The sequence below is a fragment of the Nyctereutes procyonoides genome, unplaced genomic scaffold (genome assembly GCF_905146905.1).
Source record: "Nyctereutes procyonoides isolate TBG_1078 unplaced genomic scaffold, NYPRO_anot_genome, whole genome shotgun sequence".
NCBI classification, from domain to species: Eukaryota; Metazoa; Chordata; class Mammalia; order Carnivora; family Canidae; genus Nyctereutes; species Nyctereutes procyonoides.
In genome coordinates, this window is record NW_026575043.1 from 13,126,964 (window position 1) to 13,135,185 (window position 8,222).

Here is an 8,222-nt window from a genome sequence, read left to right on the forward strand (position 1 = left end):
AAATGTGTACTGATGTACGTTCAAGACACAACATATGTAAAATGATTTTAATACTTAACATTGGTAATTATGTGGATATTAAACACCAAAATGGTTCAATATAAAAATATTTACTTTAATTGTGTTAAAATTTTAAGATATTAAGTAAAAATGTCAACTTTATTATTTTTGTTAATTGTAATTATGTTGTCTTTCAATAAAGAAACTTCAATATTTTGGTTTTTTTTTTTTTTTTTTTTTTTTTGCAAGGAGTGAAACTTCAACAATCTTTTATTCCCAAACTCTCACTGGGGGGTTAATCCTTTCCCTGGCTAACAGATCAATGGCATCTCTAAGAGGATCTAGGATGGAAGTGCAGACCTAACAAAGATTGTCTCCCCAACAAAGGATTACAAAATACATATATACATCTGCATAAGTATTTTTAAAACAGCAAAATTCACCAGTGATGCGGGGGGCGGGGGGACCCTCTGTGATTTCAGTCAATAAAAACAAACAAACAAAAAAAAACCCAACAAAAAAACAAAAACCCAGCATCTGGCAGTCTGTGCAGCCTTAAAACCCCCATCTTAGGACACATCTAGGAGAAAAGCATTTCTTTGCTTAAAAAAATAAAGTTTAAAAATTCCCCCTTCTCTTTCTTCCAGTTCAACTCCCAAGGTTGTTCCTAAAGACACGCAGAGAACTATAAAAACAAGCCCCAGCTCACTCCCTTCTGCCGGTCTGTGAAGGTTCTGTGAAGGCTCGCTCAGTCTGTGAAGGCTCCCACGGAGGATTAGTCCTCAGGAATTGTCATCCCTAAAGTTCTGATCACTGGCAAACGCCTCCTGCTTCCTCTAAGGAAGGGCCTGAGGGCCCAGGGAAGAATTGAGGGAACAGTGTTCTTGGCCAAGAACTGGGATCCCAGGTGGGGCAAAGCAGGGGAGGGGAGGCCTTCCTAGATAAACACACCCAACCACCTTACAATCTAAAGTCTAACCTGCCAGGTAAAAACAAGTCACAGCTGACTGTACCAAAGAGGTGCTTCCATCCTGTCCCCTTTTACCATAAAGGTGACAGAACAAACCTCAAGTATTTGACCTCTGCTCTCTCCCAGATACTGTGTCATCAGGTTTTAGGCTGAAGCCATTTTGCAAAGACAGCCATATGATCCCAGGGTAGAGCCTTTGCAGCTTCTGTCTGGATAAAGCTGCCACTCCTGGCAAATATTTCGATAGCAGCTTCTAGAAACTGCCCCGGAGACAGCGCCTTGCCCCCCAGTTCAGGGTCACAGATCCTTCCAGTTGATGGGCTCCTTGCCAGACTTCTGCAGCAGCTCATTGGTTTTAGAGAAATGTCTACACCCCAAAGAACCCTCTGTAGACCGACAACGGGGAGGGGTATGCAGTCTGCAGCACATGGTGACGTTTCCTATCGATGGCACTGCCTTTCTTCTGAGCATAAAAGCCCCAGAGCAAGAAGACAAGGCCACTGGAGTTCTGATTTAGCCAGGACACTACCGCATCAGAAAATTGTTCCCATCCTCTGTCCTTATGAGAATTAGCCTGATGTGCCCAGACAGTGAGGACAGTGTTGAGTAAGAGAACAAACACCTTGCTTGGCCCACTCAGATAAATCTCCGTGACCAGGATGAACGAAACCATCTATGTCTGTAGACAGCTCTTTATAAATGTTTTCCAAACTGGGTGGAGGGGGAACAGGTCTTTGAACACTAAAGCAGAGCCCATGGGCTTGGTTGGGTCCATGATATGGGTCCTGTCCCAAGATGAAAACCTTCACATGTCTTATGTCACACATTTGGGTCCAGGTAAAGACTTCACATGTCTTATGTCACACATTTGGGTCCAGGTGAAGACTTATGTCACACAGTTGGGTCCAGGTAAAGACTTCACGTGTCTTATGTCACACATTTGGGTCCAGGTGAAGACTTATGTCACACATTTGGGTCCACGTAAAGGCTTCACGTGTCTTATGTCACACATTTGGGTCCAGGTGAAGACTTATGTCACACATTTGGGTCCACGTAAAGGCTTCACGTGTCTTATGTCACACATTTGGGTCCAGGTGAAGACTTATGTCACACATTTGGGTCCACGTAAAGGCTTCACGTGTCTTATGCCACACATTTGGGTACAGGTGAAGACTTACGTCACACAGTTGGGTCCAGGTGAAGACTTCACATGTCTTATGTCACACATTTGGGTACAGGTGAAGACTTACATCACACAGTTGGGTCCAGGTGAAGACTTCACATGTCTTATGTCACACATTTGGGTCCAGGTGAAGACTCATGTCACACATTTGGGTCCAGGTAAAGACGTGTGGGGGTGGATACACCGTGTAATGTTTTCTCTGTCCCACAACAAAGCCCATTAGCTTTATGAAAGACGGCTTCCCCAACTCCGCGCTGAGCGGCTTCTTCCAACTCTCACCCAAACCCACAGGCACCCTGCGGGCCGCGAGCCTAGGCAGGGCGGCCTTGTTCCTCTGGATGCGGACCAACTGCTCGGGGCTCAGCGGCGAGGAGGGCGGCGTCCCGGGTCCTCCTGCCCGGCCGGGCCTTCTTGGCGGGACTGGCCGCTGCATCCCCGCTCTCCTCGGCTGCCGCCACGCGGGTACCCGGGTCGGCGGGCTCAGGGCTGCGGGCACGTCGCTTCCCGGCGGGGGTCGGGGAGAAGAAGGAGTAGAGCGACTTCTGGCCCATCATCCCGGAGACCCGCGGTGTGTGCCGGCGGCGCAGGTCCGAAATTAGAAACTTCAATATTTTGGAGAAAATTATAAAAACCATTGAAATAATTTATTTTGAAACTTTTTCCCATTTAATTTGGGTTTTCCGTGTAACTTATTCAGATTTTCTCCAATTTCAGTACACTTGATTTTTTTTAATCCTTTAGATCTCTCCTGTCTTAAGAAAACACATTATTTGAAAATCTTCATTATAACAACATACCTAGTGATTTTGCTGAAATGAAGGAAAGAAATTAATTTTATAGAGTTGATCTACAAGAGAAAAACAAACAAGTTTATTAACAAGTAGAAGCTGCACATGGGAGTGGTCAGAGATGAGTAATGCCTAGGAGTGGAGAGAACTTAGGCTCACACAGCATTTTAGCAAAGCACAATTATTTTGTGGAAAGTGGCAAGGAAAAGGAGTTTGAGCTTCCAGGGACAGCAAATCTTAGGAAGGCAAATCTGTGGGGGAGTATTGGTAGCTAAAGTCTACTTGTGGGGGGATCCTTGGGTGGCTCAGTGGTTTAGCGCCTGCCTTTGGCCCAGGCATGATCCTCGAGTCCCAGGACCGAGTCCCACATCGGGCTCCCTGCATGGAGCCTACTTCTGTCTCTGCCTCTCTCTCTCTCTCTCTCTCATTCTCTCTCTCTCTCACTCTCTCTCTCTCGGTGTCTCTCGTGAATAAATAAAATCTTTTTAAAAAAATAAAATAAAGTCTACTCGTAAAAAAGGTTTATTATGAGGACGGGCTGATACTAATCAAGAATTCCCTCTGGTGATGAACTTCTGTCCTTCCTTGTAGACAAAAGAGAGGGGACACCTTTACAGATATATGTCCTGCTTTTCAGCAAATGGAGGTAAAGCACATAACTTTTCTTGTATGGACTTCCTCTTAATTGCCTTCAATCCAAAACAATCCTAATGCCAAAGTGGCATTTTCTACTGCCCTCCACAAAAAAGAGGTTGGAACATATTTTATTTAATAGTCCATTGGCTTGATCGATAACTTAAATATTTGGATATATGGGTAGTGGGTCTTCATTTTTTTGCTTGCTCTGATCCCTACAAATATCAGGGGCAGACTGCTTATCAGAGTAAGGAACAGAATGGTATAGCAAAAGTTAAATTATTCCCAAAGAAGAAGGCTTGAGGTGATCAAAGTAAATGCAGGTGAACAAAAAACCATCACAGTCATTCCAACAAGTAGAATAGATATGGAAAATGAAGAGATCCAGTATATGGATAGTTGTCCCTGAAGTGGAAACTCAGCCAAGGATTATATCTGAACCTTTGCTTGAATCCTCTAAGTTGCCATCATACTGTTCAGTGGCAATTGTGCTGTCACATTTCTTTCTTTGCTTCTTTTTTTAGCTTTTATTTTATTTTTAATTTTTTTAAAGTAATCTCTTCACCCAACAGAGAGCTTGAACCCAAGATCAAGAACCGCACACTCTACCGCTCTAACGACTAAGCCAGCCAGGTCCCCCTGTTGCTGTAATTTTTGAATGTTTTTGATGAGTTTGGTGTTCTGTGGGGTCTGGAGCCAATGGTCAAGAAGGAATTCTTGAGATGTCTTTGGTGCAAAATGGTGGTTTTATAAAGCATGGGGACAGGACATGGGCAGAAAGAGCTACTGCTGCCCCAGAAATGTGAGAAGCAACTGATTTTTCTTTTTTTTAAGATTTTATTTATTTATTCATGAGAGACACAGAGACATAGGTCGAGGGAGAAGCAGATGCGGGACTCGATCCAATGATCCAGGGATCACAACCTGAGCCAAAGGTAGATAGATGCTCAACCATGAGCCACCCAGGTGCCTGGGAACAACTGATTATATACTTTGGGGTGGGGGAAGTAAAGAGAAGGGGAGTTTCAAAAGGATTTTCATATGCTAAAGAAGACTAAGGAAACCCGAGGCCTTGCTATTGTCAAACCAAGATTGTTTTCCCCTCTAGCAAGGCATTAGCATTAAGACATTTGGGAGTTTCCAGGAGTAAATTTATACTCTGCCTGCCTCAAGTATTTGTCAATGGGCTGCAGGTTATAAGGACATTTACTTTTATCTATATTTCCTTCCCATATCACTATCACTACATTTTTTACTCTTCCTTACACCTTAGTGTCTTATTTCTCCTCCCTTTTAACTTACTGTTTCTTACCTGATAAGATTGTGGGAGGGGCTAATGTCTTCAGTAAGAGTAAATGGGCACAGAATGAGTGTCCAAAGGCCTTTGCTTGGCATGAAGAGCTCCGGTTTGATTCGGTAACTGATGATGACTCAGAGCCATCCTTCACTTTCGGTTTCAGGGCTATGTTCTTAAACTCTGAAATTGCCAGAAACCCAGTTTCCCTAAAATGAAAGAGAAAGGAAATAGCAAGGAGAAATCCCTCTCTGACAAGTTCCCATCTCAGCACATATCAGAGGGTACATTCATCGGGATTTTTTTTCTAAAGAATTATTTATTTATTCATGAGAGACACACAGAGAGAGGGGCAGAGACATACAGAGGGAGAAGCAGGTTCCCTGCAGGAAACCTGATGCTGGGCTTGACCCCAGGACCCTGGGATCACCACCTGAGCCAAAGGCAGATGCTCACCACTGAACCACCAGATGCCCTTTCATTGAGATTTTTACCTTCCAGGGAAGCACTAAGAAGGAGCATCCCCTCTTACCTTACCCCTCCAGCCTACTTATATCCCAACAGAAATGAGTTTCTTGTCAATTGTGTCGTTAGTCATCATTTCTTTTTTCTTTTACTTTTTAATTCATCCAACAATCTCTGTCTTTTAATTGGTGTTCTTAGACCAGAGGTTGATAAACAATGTCCCCTGGGCCAAGTCCAGTCCATCACCTGTTTTTGGTGAAGAACATGCTACAGAGACTGTATGTGGCCCATAAAGTTTAAAATATTTACTATGTGGCCTTTTTAAAAACTTTGTTGATACCTGGTTTATATCATTTACATTTAATGTGATTATTACATGTTTAGATTTAGATCTACCATTTCATTATTTGCTTTAAGGTGGTTCCCTCTGTTTCTTTTTTTTTTTTTTAATTTTCTATTTCTCTTTTTTCTCTTTTTCAGTTATTTTAACATTTTCTATTATTACATTTTATTTATTGTATATTTTAACTCTGTCTTTGAACAGTATGTTTGTGGGTTGCTTAACTTTTCTAAGTCCACTTAGAATCTGTATTTAGCACTTGAAGTGCAATGTAAAAAACTTACCACTGGGACTCCTGGGTGACTCAGTGGTTGAGCAGCTGCCTTTGTTTTTCTGTTTTGTTTTGTTTTTTAAAAATTTTATTTATTTATTCATGAGAGACACACAGAGAGAGAGAGAGAGAGAGAGAGAGAGAGAGAGGCAGAGACAAAGGCAGAGGGAGAAGCAGTCATGTCCATGCAGGTAGCCCAATGCGGGACTCCAGCCCAGGACTCCAGGATCACGCCCTGGGCTGAAGGCAGGCGCTAAACCCCTGAACCACCCAGGGATTCCCGAGTGGCTGCCTTTGGTTCATTCAGGTCGTGATCCAGGGGTCCTGGGATTGAATCCTGTATTGGTCTCACCGTCAGGGAGCCTGCTTTTCCCTCTGCCTATGTCTCTGCCTCTCTCTGATGTCTCTCACGAATAAATAAACAAAACCTCAAAAAAAACAAAACAAAACAAAACAAACTACTACCATATAAACCTCTTTATTCTTGGCCCTTTATTTTGTACTTATAAATTATATCCACAGACACTGAAAACTCCTCCAGGCATTGTTATAACTTTTACTTTCAACCATTAAGTGTATTTTTTAGAATTATTTATTTATTTATGAGAGACACACAGAGAGAGAGAAAGAGAGGCAGAGACATAGGCAGAGGGAGAAACAGGCTCCATAGAGGGAGAAACAGGCTCCATGCAGGGAGCCCGACGTGGGACTCGATCCTGGGTCTCCAGGATCATGCCCTGGGCTGAAGGCAGCACTAAACCGCTGGGCCACCAAGGCTGCCCCATTAAGTGTATTTTATTTTATTTTATTTCATTTTATTTATTTATTTATTTATTTATTTATTTTTTATGATAGTGACACACAGAGAGAGAGAGAGAAAGAGAGAGAGAGAGAGGCAGAGACACAGGCAGAGGGATAAGCAGACTCCATGCACCGGGAGCCCGACGTGGGATTCGATCCCAGGTCTCCAGGATCGTGCCCTGGGCCAAAGGCAGGCGCCAAACCACTGCGCCACCCAGGGATCCCCCATTAAGTGTATTTTAAAGAAGAAAGAGTAGTGTATTACATTTACCTAGATATTTACTATTTCTTTTTCTTTTTTTCTTTTTTTTTAAGATTTATTTATTTGAGAGAGATAGAGAGCATGAGTGGAGAGAAGGAAAAGCAGACTCTCCACTGGGCAGGGAACCTGATGAGGGATTCAATCCCAGGACCCATGATCAGACCTGAGCCAAAGGCAGATGCTCAACCACTGAGCCACCCAGGTGCCCTCCCCACTTTATTTGAAGTTAAGCCTAATCTCTCTCCCCCACCACAGAATTCCACAGCAGTGTTCCCTACACCTGCCAAGATAGCCCTCTACCCTTGAATAAAGTCTTCCTTACTGTGCATTAACAAGTGTCATAGAATAACTTTTTTCTTTAACAAAGGAAAAATAACATACGTCCACACAAAGACTTATACAAGAATGTTCATAATAGCTTCATTCATAACAGTCAAAAACGGGGGGCACCTGGGTGGCTCAGTGGTTGAGCGTCTGCCTTTGGCTCAGGGTGTGATCCCAGGGTCCTGGGATCGAGTCCCACATCGGGCTCCCTGCAGGGAGCCTGCTTCTCCCTCTGCCTGTGTGTCTGCCTCTCTCTCTGCGTCTCTCACGAATTAATAAATAAAATCTTTAAAAGAAAAAAAAAAATAGCCCCAAACTGGAAACAAATCACATGCCATCATCTCATGAACATAAAAGGCAGTTGATACACATTGCTAAGTTGCTTTCTCTACCAGTTCTACAAATGTGTAACTCCGTACTTTTTACGAAAGTGTCTACTTGCACTTTAATATTTTTAATTCTTTACATTTTGATAGCCATTTAAACCTCCCTTCCACGTCTTCCGTAGCCATCTGTACTCTCTTTAATCAGCACTTTGCAGCTCTTATGGCTCATAACATGGTTTTGTTCCATCATATGTGAGGTCAAATAAAAGTGTGTAAGAAAACTCCTGGAGGACAAGAATGATCTCATTTTTCTTGTATCTTCAAGCCTGGAGCCTCGTGCATATCCCGTCTCTTCGGTCAAGGAACATCTCCTGAGTTCACACATTGGACCGGTAACTGGGACAGGTGCACTGAGCATTCAGAAAGTTCACCGACCTGAACACCACTGGTTTCTAATGTCTTGCACCAGGAGGTCTCAGTGAACAACCTTGCCCCACGTTTTAAGTTCCCCAGATTGAGACGTTCTCCTTTCTTGGTGAGCTAATCCGGAAACAAAAGCTCT

The 8,222-nt window shown here is 43.2% G+C and overlaps 1 pseudogene; it reads right to left on the reverse strand.

The window, feature by feature from the left end:
* Positions 1-1,267: 1,267 nt before the first annotated feature.
* LOC129507457 (uracil-DNA glycosylase-like) lies at positions 1,268-2,707 on the reverse strand (annotated as a pseudogene).
* Positions 2,708-8,222: the final 5,515 nt, after the last annotated feature.